The sequence below is a fragment of the Balaenoptera physalus genome (genome assembly GCF_965194825.1).
Source record: "Balaenoptera physalus genome assembly, chromosome: 15".
Lineage (NCBI taxonomy): Eukaryota > Metazoa > Chordata > Mammalia > Artiodactyla > Balaenopteridae > Balaenoptera > Balaenoptera physalus.
The window spans coordinates 53,071,988-53,096,710 of record NC_138894.1 but is presented as its reverse complement, the minus strand read 5'-3'; the positions used below and the strand labels follow the sequence as shown (position 1 = coordinate 53,096,710).

The window sequence follows — 24,723 nt, the reverse complement described above, 5'->3', positions numbered from 1 at the left end:
GGAGCACATAAGCATCCCATGCTGACTCGGAGAAATTTCAGCAGTTAAAATTCTGCTGATTTTCCAGGATAAGAGGCTCTAATGAGGCTGAATCCTTTAGAAACAAGAAAAAAAATTCAACTCAGACTGGGGCCCACCTCTCCCAAAAAGAACAACACCCAGAAGAGGCTGGTCAGCACCTTTCTCAGGTTCATCTGAGTTTCCAACCCGCCATCCACACTAGAATCTGTCAACAGGCAACCTGAGGCCAGTCCAGCAGCAGATACCATTTTTATAGGTTAGTATTTAAATAAGTTTAGAATAATTTTTTTTTTTTTTTTTTTTTTTTTAGTTGAGAAGAATTAGAGCAAAGGTTACGAGGGCTGTGCTCTCCAACTCATGAGTTTCCACCACTGCTGCTCTTCTCGGGTTCCTACCTTCATTCATGTACCTACCCATCCCCGTAGGCCTGGGACTTCTGACCTATACACTTGCCTTTCAAGGACTCATGAAATACTACTCTCTTTCTATCACCAAGTTGAACACTGGAAGCCCTTTAAGGACATCAGCTCACATTGTCTTCATCCAGAAGGAGAGAGTGCAGAAAGGACCTTGACAAATGCTTTGACACTAATTTTCTCATTTGAGGCTGCCCAAGGAACCACAGTAAGTCAGAGGTAGAGGGAGCTCCAAGACTTAGTCTCCCCATTTCCTAGTGCCCAGGCCTTCCAAAGATCCTAAAGCTACCTCTACTCGTAACCAACTGGATGCTCAATAAGCATTTACTGATGAAGGATGCAAGGAATGTCATGGAGGAAATGCAGGATAGGCAAGGTGCTAAGGGTCAGAATAGGACATCTTGAAATCATGCAATCCTGCAAAAAGAAAAATTGTTTTTATACTGTTGATTCTCCATAATTGGATAACTTATTTACTTGGTATCATCAAGGAAAATCTCTTTAATACTGTGATTTTTTGTTTTTAAATAAACAGGAAAGCGTGTCTTCTGATGTCACCTTGTTACTTCTACTGTTTAACCTTGTCACACAGAAAACAATACAAAAGAGGGACAGGAAAAGGGATGGAAATAAAAAGGTAGAAATACTGAACCTCCCAATGTGCCAAGCACTGGGCTTGGTGAGTTATATGTGGTATGTCATGGGATCCTCACTTCTCCTCATTTTAGAAATCAGGAAGCAGGAGTCACAGAGGACCCTGGCCAAGGTCATAGAGCAAGTAACAAGGTAGGTGCCCCACTTGATTTTTCAGAACTGCTGACCAATTACCACTTCAACTTCCTGCTTCATTTTTTCGGATTATATTGCATGGCTTAGGCTTTGGCTTTTAAGCCTGAAATAAAAACACAACGTATTTACTGTGACATTTTCATTTACATGGGCAATTTCCATTCCCCTTCACATACCTAGTTAAGGCCTTAGTGGTCCACAGTTCACTGAGTAGCCACAATTTTAAATCTGATTTCCAAAGCTGTTTCTTTAGAATGCAGTTGCAGAAGACAGAAGGGGCAGATGTCAGTATTAATGCCACTGCCTTGAGACAATTACTGGAAATGTAGCCTAATGGAGGATTTTTCTGAACTCTGCTGATGATGGTTTCAGTTTGCTTATTCCCTTTGGCTATAGAGGAGCCCAGTGTTAGTGAACAATTTCAGTTCCTCTCACGGAGACCTCTTCCCCCAGCTGTTCACTTCTCCATCGAGAGCACTACCAAATAGCTCGAATATAAGGGCTGATAACTGTATTCCTAGGCACTGTGTTATGACTGCATCCGCCAAAGGAAATTGATTCTGTCTTTTTAAAAAATCATCACGAAAGTATCCTCACGGCATGAAACCTGAGAAAGAGCTAAACACCTCACACAGTGTCAAGAGGAGAGTTAACAAAAAACTTGCAAATATTTTATTTCCACATTATTCCCCTAAGCCCCCTTGTTGTCAAGACCTTTCTGGCCTTTAAGCCACAGGTAGCTTCTGGCGAAGCTTGAGACAGATGGCAATGTAGAGTTTCTGGCAACCGAGATAAATGTGTGTAATATCGAGCACCCACCTTGCAGCTTCAGAGGCTCACGACGCCGCAGCTCCTTCCCGAGGCCTCAGGAAGGGTTGCTCGCTAAAATCATTTTCTGGTTAACAAGAAATCTATGCAACATTTCATGCCAAGTATTTCAGAAGTCCCCCCTGAGGGATCCACACTCTGCATTTTAATTTAGTTCTACATGTTTCGTTTTTTAATAGAATGAACTGTGCATAACAACACACTTCACGATATGAAATGGAAAGCCTTTGATACAGTTACCTTTGTTTGTATTCAAATCCACAAGGTTTTATAGAACTCCAGGAACTTGTTGGTGAACACAGATTTTCTAATAAAAGCTCTGTCCCAGAGTTGGCAGTGGTCTTCAAGAACCTGCACCCGTTCCAGCATCTGACCAAAGAGGAGTTAAGATCCAGAGCACTCAGCGATTCGCCTACAGTCCCACAGCAGGCAGAGGAGCCACCTTCAAACATGTCTTCAGAAGGCCGTGCTTCATGTTTGGCAACTGATTCTCAGTGTCCGCCCTAAGGACCCTGAAGAAGTGAGAAGCACTGAAGATGTTGAGTGGTTCTAGGAGGCGGCCTCCTACCCCTCCTGCTCTCAGTGGGTAGGACTTGAAGGCACCAGCATCCTCTGGCTGACGGAGCCATTTCTCCAAGGACTTGGATGAGTTTGGCTAGTGGGTTTGGGCAAATGACACTTCTTGAGAGAAGGTTTTGCTGTTCGACCAGTCAGGAACATAATTTGCCTCTATCCACAAACCTAGGAAATTACAAAAGTCTGGCATTCAACTCAATTTCTTTTCCTTTGTGATGTTCATGAAGTCATCTACAATCAGAAAATCATTGCTATTTCTCCCCACTACATTACTCTAAAAGCTAAAGAGATTGCAAATGGGGCTGAAAAGACTCCAAACCTTCTTTCTGTTTTCTAGGTCCTAGTCATTCTTCAAGATCCAACCCCACTGAATCTTCACGAAGTCTTCCCCAGCCACGCACAGCCCACTGAATTACCATGGATGTTAGCTGCAGTATCATATACTGTTCAGGTCTCTTCCTAACCTGGTTTCTGTAAAAAACTGAGAGTTAAAACAAAGAATAAATATGGAGGCCAAAACATCAGCTTTATTATCAAGTGGTTTTGCTAGGACTAACCCCTAGATTTATTTAGGCAGACTTGCCCCAATCTCAGGCAGCCCTGGACCAGGGCAAGGGATAAATATGTACCCAGGTGAAAAACATACTTTGGGGATGGAGTGAATTAAAGGGAGAGAGAAGCCTGGATTGTGCTCAGGAAAATTTCTCCTCAAAAAAGCCAGAGATGGGAAAAAAAATTGTTCTCCTCTAGCATATAGTTCTGCATTAAATTTCTCCATGCATATTAGTTCTGTACCTTTACCTGGATTTTTAAGCTTCTTCAGGACAAGAGCCATGTCTTACATGTCTTGTGTCCCTCACAGAAGCAAATACAATGCGAGGTAAATAAGGAATATTTAATAAATATTTGTCTTCGAAAAGACTGATAGTAAGAGCAGGGATTGTAGAAGTTAACTCTTCACATTTGTAAAAAACAACTAAGCCTTAGAAATTCTAATCTGCTTCATCAGTAGGTTGGCCAATGTGCACCTGGGTCCCAAGTCAAATCCTCATATCCAAAAGACCTGACCTAAAACCATGCAGCCTTATTCTCTATTGTAACAAAGAAAAAAACCTCTATTTCATTATTCAGAACACATTATCACCTAAAGACCTTGAGCATAATTTGGCATAAGTTCAGTTTTCACACACTCAGGACCTAAATGTCTATTCCCCCTTAATGAAATATCTATAGAAAATATTGCAAGATTTGGTTGAGAAAAAAAAAAAAGAAATACATATCAAATTGCAAGAAATAAGAGCTGGAAACAACCGCTTAAGGTGCAAACACGGGTAGGTTATACCTAAATTCCTCCAAGTTGGTCGATGAAAATCTAGCAGTTATGTCATAATCAGAATGAAGAAAATCTGTACTCTGAAGAAATGCCCTACTAGCACACCAAGCGAACTGTGGGTGTAAAGTTCCTGAGCATTTATACACCATCTGCCTAGGTATTAAAAATGCAGTTCTGGGCATAAGGAGAAGCATAACAAATTAAAGAAACTTCTAAACTGGAATGTCCTTAAATTCAAGCTCTAAAAGTTCCCCTAAAAGGAAGCTGACAAGGTGAAGACTTTTTTTCTGAGCAAACACAGATTTCAAGAGCAATACTGAAGCAGTCACATATATATTAGTTAGTGTCCTCTCCCAGGAAGGGGTAATTTTTGAGAATTCCTGGAAGAAAAAATAAGTGAAACCTGGAGACAGATGTCTACATTGATCCACATCACACCAAGAAACTATCTTCTCTGAGAGAAAATCTGCAATTCTTTACCACCATCAACCAGAAACAACTGATGGAAACACTCTGTAATAGCTTTATACCAACCGTGTTGGGGTTCTGTTACCTCTAGTGGCACTTCTGAGGAACACCTGAGAAAGTGGCCTTCCTAGACAGGGGTTAACTATAAAGTGCTCACTGGCAAGTCATCCTTAGGAGGTGATAAAGTAGAAAGCATGCAGACACCTTCATAGAATGCCTCCAAGAGAAGTCACCAAAGCCTACCCAAACCTTTCCAGTTGCTTTCTAAACTGCTCAAAAAATTATTCCTCTTACTAATGAAGCCATTTAGTCATTTCATTTAATAGACACTTACATAGTCCTTACTCTGTGTCAAGCAGGGTTCTAAGTGCTTTAATCGTCTTAACAAGCCTGTTAGATGATGCTTTCATTATCCCTATTGTGTAAATGAGGATACTGGGCACAGAGAGACTAAGTAACTTGCCTAAGGTCACACAGCTCATAAGTGATCTGAATGCACATTGTTCAGGCTCTTAAGTCCATGATGCTCTGCAAAAGTGTGAAACCCAATAACCCTCTTTGGTCATGATCATCGTGGACATGTCCTAGTTAACGCTCATTGAGACTGCTAATGTAAAATGTCTGTATAGTATTGTCAAAAAAGGATTATACAGACAATATAACATTAATGTCTATGTTGTCAGCATACAGAACATATTTAAATGTTAGAGTCCCTTCTCCAAGTAACTTAGACATAAAGGTGTAGGACAGTGGTTCTCAAACTGTAACAAGAACCAAAATCACTTGGAAGGCTTGCTAAAACTCAAATGGCTGGGCCCCACTCCCAGGTGCTGCTGCTGAAGGGAACCTGTATCGGTCAGCTAGCCCTGCCATAACATAACACCACAGACTGGGTGACTTAAATGACAGAGATTTATTTTTCTCACAGTTCTGGAGAGTCGAAGTTCAAGATGAAGTTGTTGGCAAGTTTGGTGTCTCCTGAGGCCTCTTTCGGCTTGCAGATGGTCACCTTCCTGCTATGTCCTCACACAGCCTTTCCTCTGTGTGTGTGCATCCCTGGTGTGTCTCTCTCTTCTTATAGGGAAACCAGTCATACTGTATTAGGGCCTTACTAGGGGCCTAAGTTTAACTCAGTCATCTCTTTGAAGGCCCTATCTCCAAATGCAGCCACATGGATTAGGGCCTACCCATATGATCTCATTTAATATTATCTCTTTAAAGGCTCCATCTCCAAATACAGTTACATTCTGAGGGACTAGCAGTTGGGACTTCAACATATGAATTTTGGGAGGGGATACAATTCAGCCCATAATCGTGCCACATTTTGAGAACCACTGGTCTACAGAATGCAACAAGCACATGTGAAGGGCATGTCTGAGCCAGGAACCCCACAAGGGCAATCACCCATGTGTGCCAACAAATTGAATGTGTTGATTTGAATCTGTTGTCATTGATGAGCATCACTTATACCTCTTACTCCAAGACCTGCTGTGCTGGCCAGCATAGGGCTTTCAGACTCTCACTAGCTGTCTCAGATCTGGAGTCTTGCAGATGCCTCCGGATGTTGACTATAATCCTTTCTCTATCCTTTCTCTAAACTTTGGGGCTCATAACCATAAAGCCAAGAAAACTAATAGCTCCATGTATTTACCCATGCAATCCAAGAATCAAGCCATTTCTGACAAAAATAAGATTTCTTCCTAAGAGTAAAACTATAATTCTAAATAAAAATAGATCAGAGTAGACATGTGTAAAAGTCATCTTAAAGAGAAAAATTGCTCACTATCTTAGTCCTTTTAGAATGTTATAACAAAAATACCATAAACTGGGTAACTTAAAAGCAACAGAAATTTCTCACAGTTCTGAAGGTAGGGAAGTCCAAGATCAAGGTGCCAGCAGATTCGGTGTCTGATAAGGGCCCACTTCCTCAAAGATGCTGTCTTCTCACTGTGACTTAACATGGCATAAGGGGCAAGGGACCTCTCTGGGTCCTCTTTGTTAAAGGCACTAATCTCACTCATGAGGGCTCCACCCTCATGACCTAAACACCTCCCAAAGTCCCCACCTCCTAATACCATCACCTTGGGGGTTAGGATTTTAACATATGAATATTGGGTGGACACAAACATTCAGTCTATAGCACTGGACCAGCAGCATCAACATTTTTAAGAATTTGTTAGAAATGCAACTTCTTGAATCCTGAACCAGCTGTACTAAATCAGAAATTCTGAAGATTGAGCCCAGAAATCTGTGTTTTAACAAGCTTTCCAGAGGATTCTGATGCTCACTAAAGCTTGAGAAGTATTGATATAGGTTATTGTGAAGATTAGAAATCATGTATACAAAGTATCTAATACAGTACCTAGCACAAAAGTAGATACTCAAGACATTTTTGTGGCAATTATTATTACTACCACAGGAAATATGGAGAATGAAGGAGTCTCCCAAGACCTCACCAGCCTAGTAACAATTAATTTCATTTCTTATTTTAGATATATAGTCAAGATCCTGTATTTGTTCAATTTTGATAGATTTTCCTTCTTTACTCAGCAACATAGATACTTTTTCATAGGCTGTATAGTCTTGAAATTACCATGGTTGCCCAGTATTTCATCAGGTGGACATGCCATAATTTATGTAATTATTTCCTTAGTTTTGATCAATTACGCTGCTTCTAATTTTTCAAGAGACATCTTTGGCAAACAACTTATTCCTTTCCTTTGGAACATTTCAAACTCCTAAACAGAAGAATGTAATGTCCCAGAGGATGAATTTGTGTGTGTTCTTATGAATGATCTAGAAACAAATTGTTATGCCAGTGTTTACATTGGACTGTCCCCAAATAGAAATGGTATCCCTTGGTATTTTATTAAGCAGAAAAATAGTTAGTACTGTTAGAAATTTTTTTAATTACTACCAAGTTTGAATATTTATATTTACTAAAATGTGATGTGACTATATAAACTGTTATTTGACTAATTCACAGAAATTCACAATTATTCTTCACTGTAAATCTATACAAATGATGATCTCTTTTAAATCTGAAGAACTGTAATTCTGAGTTGGTTAAAAACTGATAGACTTCTGTATCCTTTTATGTGAGCAAACATGTAAATAAACAAAATTGAAAATAGATTCCTTTTACAGTCTGGTGTTTAAATATTTAGATACCTGGTAAATTTTACTATTGATAAATAATTCTAAATCCTGCCTTGTGTTAAACTGATGTATGCAATATATGAACAAAATTGAAAACAATATAACATTAATATTCATATTATCAGTAAGGACAACTGTGTAGTATGAACAAAAAATTAAAATATGATATTTAGCTGCAGTGTAACGAATTTAAACATATAAAGAACTGAGATATTCATATCTGATTCTGAATTACTATGCCGAGAATATATATAAGCTGAAAGATTAGTGTTGTTTTGTTGCTGTTGTTATAACTACCAGTAAGAAAGCTACTGTGTTTGGGAATGTGGTTTGATGTAATTATAATGGGACATATACTTATTCCCAGTTGTTGTTTTGCTAAGATCCTGGAATTGTATATCTTGTTTATCCTTATGAAAAGGAGGGATCTTGAACTTTTCATTTTTATTAAAATTGGAAATTCAACTTTCAGGCCAAGAACTATGAACTTCAGTTCCAAACTAATAAATTGCAGAACATATAAAAACCCAATAAAATAAAGAGAAATATTATGAGCTGCAATGAGAAACCTCAACCAGGTTTCTAGAAACAAAATCAATTTATAAAAACCATTACACACTTTACAAGAAAGTATTTATGAATTATCAACCTAAGAAAGAACATATAAGACCTTTATAGAGAATATTTTAAGACTCTAATTATAGGATATAAAAGATATGAATAAATTGGGGAGCTCAACCATGTTCATGGATGTGATAGCAACATAGTAAAGATGTCAATTTTCTCCAAATTAACTTCCAGACTTAGTATAATCCCAAACAAAACTTCCAGTTTGAGGAACTTGATAAATTTATTCCAAATTTTTACGGCAAAATAAAAGAACATAGATAACCAAGTCAACTTTGAAAAAGAAGAGCAAAAAGGGAGGACTCACTCTACCAGATATTAACACATATCACAAAACCTTAGTATTAAAAATAATATGGTGCTCACTGAGAAAGAAATACATAGATAAACAATAGAATAGAGCTCAGAGATACACATACATGTGCATACACACAACACACACAAAGACACTTGATTCGTGATAAAGATGGGTACCACAAAGCACAGATTATTTAGCAGATGTTGTGTAGACCTCTCACTACCTCAACTGTTACCACCTTGTCAAAACCACCACAGTCCTTCACCTTCCACCACAGTCCTTCACCTTGATTCCCATAAAAGACTCCTATCTGGTTTCCTTTTCTTTTGATAATCTTCAGTCTATTTAACAGTGATCCTGTTATAACATAATCAAATCATGCTTGCACTTTTATTTTTTATTTTTCCAGCTTTATTGGGATAAAATTTGACATAAAACATTACATAGGTTTAAGGTATATAGGGTTGATTCAATACACTTATATATTATAAAATGATTACCATCATAGTGTTCATGCTTGTGTTTTTAAAATATGAACTACTTATATGAAGACACAAAGACTTTCTCTGGTCCCATCAGATTAGGCGGAGAATAATAGCTAGTAATTATTGCACACTTTCTATTATTAGGCACTATATGATTTACACATAATCTTCACTTAAGATTACACATATCACTTGAGATTCCACATAATCAATCACTTAACCTTCACAACAAACCTGTGAAATAGGAACTATTAATCCCCTCATTTTAAAGAGTCATGGAGTTGAAGTGGTTTACCAAAGGTCACAAGTTACCTCTCTGTGTACAGACAGAGCTGGGATTTGAACCCTGGAATTCCAGCTCCAGAATATTTGAGCAAGGTCTGCAGCACAGAAAGATTTGTTTCCTAAGACTTTTAGATCCTCCACATAGTTTTAATTAATTAGAAAATTAAGTCATGATGTTCATAATTGATTTTACAGGTATTATTCAATTAAATGGTAGGAAGGAATTATTACAAAATTCATTACAAAATCCAGCATGTTGCCTGACCCAGCTTTCTGATATCTGCCTGGGTTCTACCGCACTGCTCTTTACATTATTCTCCTCTGCAGCAGGCACGGGAGACCTTTCCTTGGTTCCTCCATCCGCCATGAGAGGTCAGACTGACAAGGAGGCCTGCATATTCCAGGGCTGTCCAACACCTGGCTGTTGATGCAGCAGCGCAGGTGTGGAGGTGGGACAACACATCACTTGGTTTTGCTGGAGCAGAGAAAGGCTGGAAAGGGAGGCTACCATGGGCAATAGAGTGACGTGGGCTGAAGGGATTCAGTTTGCGGGACTCAGCTTACAGTAACCTGAAAGCCACTAAAAAAGCAAGAAGAGTAGTGCAAAGTGCAGGATGGACTGCAGAATGTGTGTGTGTGAAAAAGAGAGAGAGAGAGAGAGAACACTGAATGTGTCAAGACTCTCCTCTGTGTTGAACAAACCATGTATTTAGACAGGCCCTGCCCAGAGCACCTCAATCATCTAAATTAGCTAAGAAATTGGAGACGTGTTAACCCAACCTTAAAGGCAAATACTGACCTGTGTGGCCATGACCTAAAGAAAAGACATAACTAAATTCTAAACATGAAAAACTGAACGCATCATTCAACTTTTGGGTTGAGGCTTTGAGGAGTCTGGTAGGCAGGAAGGGAACTGATGCTATATTTGTTACTGATAACCAATATTATTTCTTTTATTCCAGTTTTACTGAGAATATAATTGACACATGACACTGTATAAGTTTAAGACATACAACATAATGACTTGATATATGTATATACTGCAGAATGATCACCACAATAAGTCCAGTCAACATCCATCACCTCACATAAACACAATTTTTTTTCTTGTGATGAGAACTTTTAAGATCTATTCTCTTAGCAACTTTCAAATATATAATACAGTATTGTCAACTATAGTCACCGTGGTAGATATTACATCCCCAGAATTTATCTTATAACTGGAAGTTTGTACCTTTTGACCACCTTCACCCGTTTCCCCCACTCCCTGACCCCCTATGACAACTGACAATATTTCATTTGAAATTTAACAAGCGTGTATCAAGAGCCTTCTAGGTTTATTACAGATAATATTAATTGAATGTTCAATACATGTGCCAGACACTGAGCTATCTACTTGACCTGAATTATCTCATTTGACCTTACTATAACCCTGTGGAATAAGGAATTACTATCTTCATTTTATAGATGGGGAAATTGAGACTCACCTAGATTCCCACAAAAGCCTCCTATCTGGTCTTCCCACAATTTCTTTTGATGCTCTTCAGTCTATTTAACAGTGATCCTGTTAAAACATAGTCAAATCATGATATCAAAAAGAAGAATAAGGATTTTAATTCAAGCCCAATTCCAAAACCTGGGCCTTTTAGTAATGAAAGATTTGCTCATTTGAAAAGATTAAGTACAAAAAATAATAGAGTAATTAAGAATAAAAGAGTGGGACTTCCCTGGTGGCACAGTGGTTAAGAATCTGCTGCCAATGCAGGGAACACAGGTTTGAACCCTGGTCCGGGAAGATCCCACATGCCATGGAGCAACTAAACCCATGTGCCACAACTACTGAGCCTGCGCTCTAGAGTCCGCGAGCCACAACTACTGAGCCCATGTGCCACAACTACTGAAGCTCGCGCACCTAGAGCTCCTGCTCCGCAACAAGAGAAGCCACTGCAATGAGAAGCCCGCACACCGCAACGAAGAGTAGCCCCCGCTCACTGCAACTAGAGAAAGCCTGCACGCAGCAACGAAGATCCAACGCAGCCAAAAACAAATAAATAAATAAATAAATTTATAAAAAAGAAAAACCAGAATAAAAGAGTGAACATCTATGTCCCCACTATCCAGCTTAAGAATAAAACATTACAAATACAGTTAGGCTCCTATGTTCATTTCACTCTCTCCCTCCCAGAGATGACCATAAACCTGAATTTGGTGTTTGTCACTTATGAGTATCCCTTTGTATTTTTCTACATATGTTGGTGTACTTAAATAATATATGATATTGTTTTGTATGCTTAGCTAAACTTTAAGTAATGATACACTGCAAGTATCCTTTTACAATTTGATTTTTCACTCATTATGGTGTGAAATTTATCAGATTAATAACTTTAGCTCTAGCTTATTTATATTCTCTGCTATATAATATCCCACTTCGTGAACACATCATGATATATTATTTATTCTTTTGTTGATGAGCATTTAATTCATCATTGACTTTTATAATTACAAATAATGCTACAATGAACATACTTGTATTTTTCTTCTTGTGCAAGAATTTGTCCAGAATAACTAGAATTGTTGGGTCATAACACCCTCACATTTTCAAATTTACTTGCTGTTGTAGAATTACTCCAAAGTGATTGCTGTAGTTGCCACTTCCATCACCAGTGCATGGAAGGATCTGCTGCCCACATCTTACCAGCATTTGGTTTGATCAGACTTGTTAATTTCTGTCACTCTGAAAAGTATGAAATGGCTTCCAATTGTGGTTTTAATTTGAACTTTTTCTCATCACCAGTAAGGCTGAGCTGCTTTTCAAAGGTTATTTGACTACTTAGGTTTCCTTTTCTGTGATTTGTCTGTTCATCAACTTGAGCCAAAAAGGTGTAAACACACAACTCCTCCTGAGGACAAAAAACTGGAACTCAGGGTTCAGTACTAAAGATACTCACTACTGTCCGTGGAAGTGCATGTTCGGCTTCCCAAGGCACCCCGTTCCCCTTTGCGAGTAGAGCCTGGGTACACAATGTCACCATCCTTTGTCTTATTTCATCAAACAAGCCGTCTGACAGTTCTCCCATCCTCTAGCTTTCTCCTGGCTTCAGTCCACCTACTCCAGGATGACCCAGGGTCTTGGTGCTCTGACCAAGTGTCAGGCATGAGCCTCTGAGGTGGGAGAGCTGAATTCAGGACTTTGGTACCCCAGAGACCTCCTGGACCCTCGTAATATCAATTGGCGAGAGCTCTCGCAGAGACCTCCATCTCAACGCTAAGACCCATCTCCAGTCAATGACCAGCAAGCTCCATTGCTGGACACCCCATGCCAAACAACTAGCAAGACAGGAACACAACCCCACCCATTAGCAGAGGGACTGCCTAAAATCAAAATAAGTTCACAGACACCCCAAAACACACCACCGGACATGGTCCTGACCACCAGAAAGACAAGATCCAGCCTCATCCATCAGAACACAGGCACCAGTCCCCTCCACCAAGAAGCCTAAACAACCCACTAAACCAACCTTAGCCACTAGGGGCAGACACCAAAAACAATGGGAACTATGAACCTGCAGCTTGTGAAAAGGAAACCCCAAACACAGTAAGTTAAGCAAAATGAGAAGACAGAAATACACAGCAGATGAAGAAGCAAGGTAAAGACCCACCAGACCAAACAAATGAAGAGGAAATAGGCAGTCTACCTGAAAAAGAATTCAGAGTAATGAAAGTAAAGATGATCCAAAATCTTGGAAATAGAATGGAGAAAATACAACAAAAAATTAACAAGGACTGAGAAAAACTAAAGAGCAAACAAACAATGATGAACAACACAATAAATGAAATTTAAAATTCTCTAGAAGGAATCAATAGGAGAATGACTGAGGCACAAGAACAGATAAGTGAAGATAAAATAGTGGAAATAACTACCACAGAGCAGAATAAAGAAAAAAGAATGAAAAGAATTGAAGACATTCTCAGAGACCTCTGGGACAACATTAAGTGCACCAACATTCGAATTATAGGGGTCCCAGAAGAAGAAGAGAAAAAGAAAGGGACTGAGAAAATATGTGAAGAGATTATAGTTGAAAACTTCCCTGGAAAGAAAATAGTCAGTCAAGTCCAGGAAGCGCAGAGAGTCCCATACAGGATAAATCCAAGGAGAAACATGCCCAGACATATAATAATCAAACTATCAAAAATTAAATACAAAGAAAAAATATTAAAAGCAGCGAGGGAAAAGCAACAAATAACACACAAGGGAATCCCCGTAAGGTTAACAGCTGATCATCAGAGTTCAGCAGAAACTCTGCAAGCCAGAAGGGAGTGGCAGGACATTCTTAAAGTGATGAAAGGCAAAAACCTACAACCAAGATTACTCTACCCAGCACGGATCTCATTCAGATTCGACAGAGAAATTAAAACATTTACAGACAAGCAAAAGGTAAGAGAACTCAGCACCACCAAACTAGCTTTACAACAAATGCTAAAGGAACTTCTCTAGGCAGGAAGCACAAGAGATGGAAAAGGTCTACAATAACAAACCAAAAACAATTAAGCAAATGGTAATAGAAACATACATACCGATAATTACCTTAAATGTAAGTGGATTACATGCTCCAACCAAAAGACATAGACTGGTTGAATGGATACAAAAACAAGACCCATATATATACTGTCTACAAGAGACCCACTTCAGACCTAGGGACACGTACAGACTGAAAGTGAGGAGTTGGAAAAAGATATTCCATGCAAATGGAAATCAAAAGAAAGCTGGAGTAGCAATTCTCATATCAGACAGAATAGACTTTAAAATAAAGACTATTACAAGAGACAAAGAAAGACACTACATAATGATCAAGGGATCAGTCCAAGAAGAAGATATAACAATTGTAAATATTTATGCACCCAACATAGGAGCACCTCAATACATAACGCAAATACTAAGAGCCAAAAAAGGGGAAATCGACAGTAACACAATAATTGTAGGGGACATTAACACCCCACATTCACCAATGGACAGATCAACCAAAATGAAAATAAATAAGGAAACACAAGCTTTAAATGATACATTATACAAGATGGACTTAACTGATATTTATAGGACATTCCATCCAAAAAAAACAGAATACACTTTCTTCTCATGTGCTCATGGAACATTCTCCAGGATAGATCATATCTTGGGTCACAAATCAAGCCTTGGTAAATTTAAGAAAATTGAAATTGTATCAAGAATCTTTTCCGACCACAGCACTATAAGACTAGATATCAATTACAGGAAAAAAAAACAGTAAAAAATACAAACGCATGGAGGATAAACAATACACTACTAAGTACCAAGAGATCACTGAAGTAATCAAAGAGGAAATCAAAAAACACCTGGAAACAAATGACAATGAAAACACAATGACCCAAAACCTATGGGATGCAGCAAAAGCAGTTCTAACAGGGAAGTTTATATCAATACAATCCTACTCAAGAAACCAGAAACATCTCAAATAAACAACCTAGCCTTACACCTAAAGCAATTAGAGAAAGAAGAACAAAAAAACCCCCAAAGTTAGCAGAAGGAAAAAAAAATCATAAAGATCAGAACAGAAATAAATGAAAAAGAAATGAAGTAAACGATAGCAGAGATCAATAAAACTAAAAGCTGGTTCTTTGAGAAGATAAATAAAATTGGTAAACCATTAGTCAGACTCATCAAGAAAAAAGGGAGAAGACTCAAATCAATAGAATTAGAAATGAAAAAGGAGAAGTAACAACTGACACTGCAGAAATACAAAGGATCATGAGAGATTACAAGCAACTATATGCCAATAAAATGGACAACCTGGAAGAAATGGACAAATTCTTAGAAAAGCACAACATTCCGAGAATGAACCAGGAAGAAATAGGAAATATAAACAGACCAATCACAAGCACTGAAATTGGGACTGTGATTAAAAATCTTCCCACAAACAAAAGTCCAGGACCAGATGGCTTCACAGGTGAATTCTCTCAAACATTTAGAGAAGAGCTAACATCTATCTTTCTCAAACTCTTCCAAAATATAGCAGAGGGAGGAACACCCCCAAACTCATTCTACAAGTCCACCATCACCCTGATACCAAAACCAGACACAGATGTCACAAAAAAAGAAAACTACAGGCCAATATCACTGATGAACATACATGCAAAAATTCTCAACAAAATACTAGTAAACAGAATCCAACAGCACATTAAAAGAATCATACACCATGATCAAGTGGGGTTTATCCCAGGAATGCAAGGATTCTTCAATATACGTAAATCAATAATGTGATACACCATATTAACAAATTGAAGGATAAAAACCATATGATCATCTCAATAGATGTAGAAAAAGCTTTTGACAAAATTCAACACCCATTTATCGTAAAAACCCTCTAGAAAGTAGGCATAGAGGGAACTTACCTCAACATAATAAAGGCCATAAATGACAAACCCACAGCCAACATCATTCTCAGTGGTGAAAAACAGAAACCATTTCCACTAAGATCAGGAATAAGACATGGTTGCCCACTCTCACCACTATTAGTCAACATAGTTTTGGAAGTTTTAGCCACAGCAATCAAAGAAGAAAAGGAATCCAAATTGGAAAAGAAGAAGTAAAACTGTCACTGTTTGCAGATGACATGATACGATACATAGAGAATCCTAAAGATGTTACCAGAAAACTACTAGAGTTCATCAATAAATGTGGTAAAGTAGCAGGATACAAAACTAATGAACAGAAATCTCTTGCAGTCCTATACACTAATGATGAAAAATCTGAAAGTGAAATTAAGAAAACAGTCCCATTTACTACTGCAACAAAAAGAATAAAATACCTAGGAATAAATCTACCTAAGAAGACAAAAGACCTATATGCAGAAAAGTGTAAGACACTGATGAAAGAAATTAAAGATGATACAAATAGATGGAGAGATATACCATGTTCTTGGATTGGAAGATCAACATTGTGAAAATGACTATATTACACAAAGCAATCTACAGATTCAATGCAATCCCCATCAAACTACCAATGGCATTTCTCCCAGAAATGAACAAAAAATTTCACAATTTGTATGGAAACACAAAAGATCCCGAATAGCCAAAGCAAACTTGAGAAAGAAAAACAAACTGGAGCAATCAGGCTCCCTGACTTCAGACTATACTACAAAGCTACAATAATCAAGACAGTATGATACTGGCAGAAAAACAGAAATATAGATCAATGGAATAGGATAGAAAGCCCAGAGATAAACCCACACACATATGGTCACCTTATCTTTGATAAAGGAGGCAAGAATATACAGTGGAGAAAAGACAGCCTCTTCAGTAAGTGATGCTGGAAAAACTAGACAGCTACATGTAAAAGAATGAAATTAGAACACTCCTTAACACCATACACAAAAATAAACTCAAAATGGATTAAAGACCTAGATGTAATGCCAGACACTATCAAACTCTTAGAGGAAAATATAGGCAGAATACTCTATGACATAAATCACAGCAAGATCCTTTTTGACCCACCTCCTAGAGAAATGGAAATAAAAACAAAAATAAACACATGGGACCTAATGAAACTTCACAGCTTTTGCACAGCAAAGGAAACCATAAACAAGACAAAAAGACAACACTCAGAATGTGAGAAAATATTTGCAAATAAAGCAACTGACAAAGGATTAATCTCCAGAATATACAAGCAGCTCATGCAGCTCAATATCCGAAAAACAAAAAACCCAATCCAAATATGGGCAGAAGACCTAAATAGACATTTCTCCAAAGAAGATATACAGATTGCCAACAAACACATGAAAGGATGCTCAACATCACTAATCATTAGAGCAATGTAAATCAAAACTACAATGAGGTATTACCTCACACCCGTCAGAACAGCCATCATCAAAGAGTCTACAAACAATAAATGCAGGAGAAGTTGTGGAGAAAAGGGAACCCTCTTGCACTGTTGATGGGAATGTAAATTGATACAGCCACTATGGAGAACAGTATGGAGGTTCCTTAAATAACTAAAAATAGAACTATATGACCCAGCAATCCCACTACTGGGCATATACCCTGAGAAAACCATATTTCAAAAAGAGTCATGTACCACAATGTTCTTTGCAGCACTATTTACAACAGCCAGGACATGGAAGCCACCTAAGTGTCCATTGACAGATGAATGGATAAAGAAGATGTGGCACATATATACAATGGAATATTACTCAGCCATAAAAAGAAAGAAAATTGAGTTATTTGTAGTGAGGTGGATGGACCTAGAGTCAGTCGTACATAGTGAAGTAATTCAGAAAGAGAGAAACAAATACCATATGCTAACACATATATATGGAATCAAAAAAAAAAAAAAGGTTCTGAAGAACCTAGGGGCAGGACAGGAATAAGGACGCAGACGTAGAGAATGGACTTGAGGAGACAGGGAGGGGGAAGGGTATGCTGGGACGAAGTGAGAGAGTGGCATGGACATATATACACTACCAAATGTAAAATAGATAGCTAGGGGGAAGCAGCCGCATAGTAGAGGGAGATCAGCTCGGGGCTTTGTGACCACCTAGAGGGGTGGGATAGGGAAGACAGGAGGGAGACGCAAGCAGGAGGGAATATGGGGATATACGTATACGTATAGCTGATTCACTTTGTTATACAGCAGAAACTAACACAACAATGTAAAGCAATTATACTCCAATAAAGATGTTTAAAAAAAAATACTCACTACAAGGACAGACAGACAAGGAAAAACATCAGCAACTCTGCAAGGTAAGTTGAAAGAAGAATGGAGTCAATGGGCAAGGGAAAGCTTCCTGTGGGAGACAACCCTTAGGCTAATGGCTTGAGAATTCATTGCAGCCATGTACAGAGGGGAGAGCATTCTACAGTGAGGAAACAGTATCTACAAAACCATGGAGGAAGGGAAGAACCTGCTGTGTCCAAGAATATAACAACCAGCTCTAACTGGTTGGAACAGAGGCTTCTTAAGGCAGACAAGTGACTAAGAAGGGGGAGTGGCAACCAGATGTTGAAGGCCTTATATTCTGCATTAAGGAACTACTTGTCCGGAGGTCCCAGGGAATCACTTGAGGATTGTAAGCAGGGGTGTGTCAGAATCATATCTGCACTCTAGGGTGCAGATATGAGGTGAAGAGGGAAGGGCTGAAACAGAGGCAGGACTGTTAGCAATGAGCACAGTTTGAAGGCTACTGCAATACTGCTGAGAGCCTACACCAAGGCAGTATCAGAAATGCCAGAAGAAGGAACTATATTTAGGAGAAACCTGGACTAGGGAATCAATAGAACTGATGGCCTTTTTAAAGGATACTGTTGGGGTCTGAAGAGTTTATAAATAGCATTCCCTTTTCCAAGCCTGAGTTCAGAACCAGTTAAGACATAAACATAGGTGACAGGCAGATGAATATTGAAATATCAGCCTTATTACTGATAAAGCCTACATAGGAGGATAGGTCTTATGCATGCAGCACAATGGACTTACTAATATCAGACATGAGAAGAGAACACACGTCTACACAGGCACAGGCAGCCCTGGACACCTGGAGGACAACCATCCCTTGGGTGCCTGTCAGGGAGAATGTAAACCCTCTGCAGGCAGGCAGATGGCAAACAAGAGGTAGAAGAGAGGCCTCAGCCACTCATGCTCAGTTAGTTCACCAAAACTTACCAACCAGATGAATCATTCCTCCTCCTCCAGGGAGGAACGAGTGTAAGTGTGTGGAGGAAAAGGGCAACCTAGAAAAAGGGGGATCTGATGACCCTACCCGCCCCCCTCAATTTGAGGAAAGAAGAGACACTCATCTCCAACAGATAAGAAAAATTACATCTTGTTTTGGAAAGTGGCTATGGAATAGTGGAGTCAGCCAGAGCTGGGTTCCAGGCCTGCCCCGTCACCTCGTAGTTGTGTGACTTCAGATAGACTATTTATAATAATATACCTAGTTCTTATGGAAGAATTACTAATTCTAATTACTATCTCACCATAAATGCTTTTCATACATAAACTCACCTGATATACACATCAACTCCATGAAGAAAATACTGTAAGTATCCTGATTTTACAGATATGTAAACTAAAGAGTTTAAGCTTTTTCTTAAGGTCACCTAACAAGTACGTGGCAAGGCCAAGGCTCGAATCCTAGACTCTCTGACTCCAGAGATTTGTATTCAACTAGGACATCTCTCAACACATAAAAGGCTGGTCTCAGCTCTTGGCACCTTGTAAACACTCCATTTTTATTAATATTGCAATTCTATAATGGTCAGATCTTCACAGAAGAAAGGGTAGAGTCTTGAGGTACTGGTTAGAAACATTTAATAAATGCAAGAGAAGCAACATATCTCCAACCAGTCATTTTGGAGGACAGTATACATCCACTTTGAATGGTAAAGGAAACATTGTTCTTGTAGGTCTACTGCTAGAGATGTTTACATTCATCTGTAAAGGAATAGAAACAGCACACCTGGGGAACAGAAAGGAAAATGATGTGACTGGCAGAGAATATCCCCACTAGGGTATGGTGGGTAAAAGAAGTGTGTGCATGTGCTGAGGGGCCAACTGGGGACACAAGGCCACTCTATTACTCTATTATATGTTTAACTTTATTTCCAAGAAGAAATAATCAACTTGGGACAAGAACTACTTCACACCCCAAACAGTGATTGTGTGCTTATAAGAACTTTTATTTTGGGTAAGGTGTGCAAAATATTCTTCACTCCCAAATCATGAGTGGTTTTATTAACTGGCAGAGGGATGAGTTGAATTAATGAGGTGTGATTAGAATTGGTGCCGTATCTCAGATAGTAAGAATAATGTTTAGAGCAGACATGGTTTCTCTCTAAAACAAGCTAGGCCCAGGTGAGGCAGGAAAGAGCCAAATGTTTCTCAGCCCAGCAATGATGGGACTTTTTCTAAAAACTGCAAGGCCAAAGCCAAGCTGGATGGGGGACATATTCCTTCTCCTATGAGACTGAACTGTGTGGTTTCTAAGAAAAATGAATGCTTACCCTGGCGAGGTGGCTTAATTATTAAGGAGCTGAGTAAGAAAATTGGCCATGGAAGCTTCTTCCTAGGGAAACAGATCCTCATTCAGAGCACCCACACTGACCCTCACGTACGGGACCAGAGGCCACCCCACACCTCCTCACAGCCCTTGGGGAAGCCTGAGACACTGGTCATTGTTGCAGGTGCAGGAAGCCCCCAACAGGCAAAGCTGCTGCCTGAATCCCACAGAGTGTGGTTTGGGAGTGTGCCTGATTCAGGAGCTTGAAGAGGGGGTGCCCCGTGGGAGTGGAGATTGGAGAGAAGGAGGAAACGCCCTCCTAGCAAAATTCTAAGCCTGAAAAGTCCTCCCCATTTGTGCAGTTCTGAGTAAGACAAAGCTCACACAGAACAACTCTTCTGAGACTCCCTTGTCCCTTCAATAAAAACTTCATAAACTTGCCTAATAGTCTGATAAGGTTTATCAAGCAGAGACCAGAGCAGCAGGGAAACTCCAGAAGGAGGAGGGATTCATCCACTTCCATCCTCCAGCAGAACTCCACCAGAGACAGGCTGGAGGGCCGTCTTTCCCTGCTTCTCCGTGGAACACTAAATGGAATGGACGGGGGCAGGGAGAAGACCCCCGTGTCCTGAGGAATGCTGTGCTCCCTAATGGTGTCCCTCTACCCAGGTTAGGGAGGAACAACCTTTGGGGTAGAACAGAAGGGGTGCTGATAGCCTGTGTCCCACACAATCGCTAAGGTAGCACATGACACCCCTCTTGCTACCTCCCCAGCTAGACACATCCGAGTTGGGAGGAGGTAAGATCAAACGGAAGAGGAGCAGGAAGGGTAGGACAACTTACTAAATTCTCCAAGCGCATGTCAGGCATTGAGTAAGACAGTGATCCTGGACCTAAACCCAAGAGAAACAAAAAAAAAACATTTAACAAATCTGAAATCCTGTGAGCCAGCAGCTAGATTCAAGCCATAACCCTTTCTAGAATCTCATCCACTGAGCTTCTGCCAGAATTATTTTCAGGAAAAAATCAGAGCCTTAGGGCTTTCCCTGCCCCTCAAGATATCTCTAAGACTGACTCCTCAATCCCACCCCACTTTCTCTCTCCATGGATATACTAAGACTTTCCCACGATTTGTGCAAATTCCCAGGGGGTCAGGTTCTCCTAGGCCCTCTGCCTCCAGGCTCCTGCTGAAATTGATCTGTTCCCCACAACACTCATGAAGCATGAACTCAGTCTCTTTTTGGATTTGTACAACCCGAAATGTGTGTGAGTTAAACATGATTTAGTGAAGATTTCAGTGAGGCAAAGATGGTTCACACTACAAGGATACACGCCTTCTCAAATGGAACATAAATGGCATCATTCTTACAGATGTCTGCAGCCATGGTAAGACCAGGAAGTGTTCCTGGCCCTGCTCCCCACCCAGCCCAGCTCCTCTTCATTTCACTGGCTCTGCATCCCCATCCTTCCTTCCTTCTCTCCCTTTCCCTCTTCCTCTCAGATGAAGAGAACAAAATCAAAGTCCCCTCCTTGGCCCTGCAGCTCAATTTAGTGCTCACTGTTGGTTGCTTCTGCCCTTAGAGTCTCATCCCTCACCATCCCCTCAACCAGGTAATTTTTTTTTAAAACAAAGACAATTCTCTCCTTGAAATTTGATGCCAACTAAGCAGGGCCAAGATTTGGGTGGGATATGTGAGGCTCTTATCTCAAGCACAAAAATTTGAAGGGGCATCAAAAAACTCTATAATCAAGATATGTAACATTTTAATGCAGTATTTTTTTAAAAAATCAAAATTAATACCAAAAAATCCATAATGAAAAAAATATCAAAATTATAAATAAAGGTAGGCTGCTATTGTTTGTTTGTTTGTTTAGTACTCTGTGTTATTTTGCAACAGAAACACTAGTTCCCAATCAGTCCAAGGTTCCCAGGCACTGGGGTCCTTGTGTCTCCAACCCCGCATGTTTATGAGGGTTGACAATAGCGTGAAAACAGATTGGGGAACACAGGGCTTTATATATAGTCTTTGTTTTTCACTGCAGAGCTTTTATTAACTTTTTCCATTTGTTTCAAAATATGGGAAGATATTTTGATTAGTGTATCTAGAGACACATATTTGTCTTTTGCCTCAGGCTCCAATATGGCTGGCAGGGTCCCCCAGTAGGGCTACACCTAAGGCAGTATTGGTGCTCACCTGGTGTTAAAGGTCATGGTGGTAACGCACAGAAGCCTGGGTAAGAACTTTGAGTCAAACAGATCCGGGCTGAGGCCCAGCTGCTCCTCAACCATCTGCTGTGAGACTTTAGGTGAGTCAGTTATCTGTCTTCTCCCAGGCTCAGGGTCCTCCCTGGGAACAGGCAGGTGGTAGCGGTGCCTGCTTCCCAGGATGGTTGTGAGGGTTAGATGAAGTACTGATCATCAAGCAGTTGGCACATACAAAGTGACCCATAAATGTTAGTTGTTATTCTTCTGTGTGTTGTGTAATAGCTGTGATGGGCAAATAAGTTGATTATGCTTTGATGATATATATCCTAATCTAATGATTTGCCCATTTCATTGATGATGTTGTTTGAGGAGGATCTCCTCAGCATATCAAAAAAATTTGTTTGATAGTATTAAATGGTACTGATGCTTTTTCTTTCTCTCCATGAGATTCTCATTGGTCTTTTAAAGTCTGTTTTTTGATGTACTGCGCAAACCCAATCCAAGACTGCAAGTTAACAGACACTAAGTGCAGAAGCATCAACATATACACAACTTGCCTACTTGCCTAATAACAACAGTCATATACTGTATACCTACTACGTGCTCCATGTGAGCTGCTTAACAACCTTTAACCTTGCACCAGCCCAACAAGGTTTTACAACTGACAGAAGGAAGCTCAGAGAGGCATAATAACTTATTCAATATAACACAACTAATGATGGTAGAATGAAGACTCGAACATTGCCTTGCTCATGCATTATGAATACTTCTTCTCTTACATAATCCTCTCTTTTTCTCATGAATTACCACAAAATAGAGATGAAAACAATCGTGTGGTCATAGTTCTGAGACTGGAATGCACTTATGGCACTGCAGGCTCATGTGTATTTCCTCTCTGGTGTAATTTTCTGACTACAAGAGCCAAACTAAGGATTGAACCTTTGAATAAAAGCAACTGAAGAGTTGCTGAAAGAGGTTAAGCACAACTTCCTTTTTTTCATCAAGTAGGTTTCAAGGTAACAAAGTTCACAGCTTTTCAACAAGCCCTAAGAAGTTTAGAGCTGCTAATGGAAGCTCATCAGGAAGAAAAAAACCACGCTGGGAAAAAATATTTTTATCACTGCCTCAAAACTAGGAAGGAGGCTAGGGGACTCATTCAAATGAAAATATGTGAATAAATTCACTATAAGTTCATTTGCGAACCAGGAGGTTTGAGCAGTAGGGGCTTTTGATGGCCCAGATGTTGTCTCATTCTTTTCTTGCCGCTCTATCTACTTGGAGTTTTCTTTTTTTTCCTTCTAATGCTCTAACACTGATGATATTGTTTGAAATCAGCCTGGGACTAGAGACAGAAATGCAGATGCAGTTATAGAAGCATGAACAGCTGAAGCATGAAACTTATATGATCAAGAAAAGTAATATAGAAAAATCCTAGAGGCTGGTTTAAAAAAAAAAAAAAGACAATGCTGAATCAGAATCTTTACTGCTGGGTAAATGAGCTGGAAGAACTATTACTGGAGGGAAAGTAATAATTATTCACACCAACATTAGATGGGACACGGGTTAGCTGTGAGTAGTATACCTTCCCTTTAAGGCACTAGGCCAGAGCAAGGAGAGGACATCCTGATTTGCCATGACATTCCTCATTTTTTCCCCACCATCCCTGTGACTCTGTCAAGAAGGGATTTCTAGGACCTGGTTCCAAGTCTGAGATCAGATTTGGAACTGAATTCTTGCCACCTTCTGAGATGCCACATACCCAGCTGGAAACCCTGAGCCTCCGTGACAGTGCCACATTCTGCTTGCTATGAGTTACATCCTCAACACCTCCCGAGGCTGCTGGCCAAGGCTGTTCACAGAGAAGGGAGGCACCCGTGCCAGGACTGAGATGAAGATGTGTTAGAAAATGCAGAGCAGAGTACACCACTCTTCCCTCCTACGGACTCACAAAAATAAGGCAGAACAAATATCAGCCAGTGGTTACTTTGCATTCTGGGCAAACTCCTAAGATGTGAGACCATCAGGCAAATGGGCCCTTCAGACACAAGTGAAATCATCAGGAAACTCAGAGGAGGAAGCACTAAGAGAAGTGAAGCAGAGGCAGTTCCCCTGGCTTTCTGTGCCGATTCCAGATGTTACTGCCAGAACATTGAGCCCAGATCACAGATGAGTGCCCCATGTCAATAAAACCTCTCCATCCAGACTCCC

The 24,723-nt window shown here is 39.7% G+C and overlaps 1 long non-coding RNA gene across 5 annotated transcripts in view; it reads right to left on the bottom strand.

Annotated features, from left to right (window-relative positions):
* Positions 1-282: 282 nt before the first annotated feature.
* LOC309643549 overlaps positions 283-24,723 on the bottom strand; it is a 56,485-nt gene continuing 32,044 nt past the window's right edge. For 3 of the 5 annotated variants that reach the window (XR_014253809.1, XR_014253812.1, XR_014253813.1), the window contains 3 exons: positions 21,153-21,202; positions 10,773-10,849; positions 283-3,111 (listed from right to left, as the gene is read on the bottom strand). This is a non-coding gene — a long non-coding RNA (uncharacterized lncRNA). The remainder of the gene's footprint in view (positions 3,112-10,772; positions 10,850-21,152; positions 21,203-24,723) is intronic. The other 2 variants (XR_014253810.1, XR_014253811.1) reach the window with 2 other exon arrangements.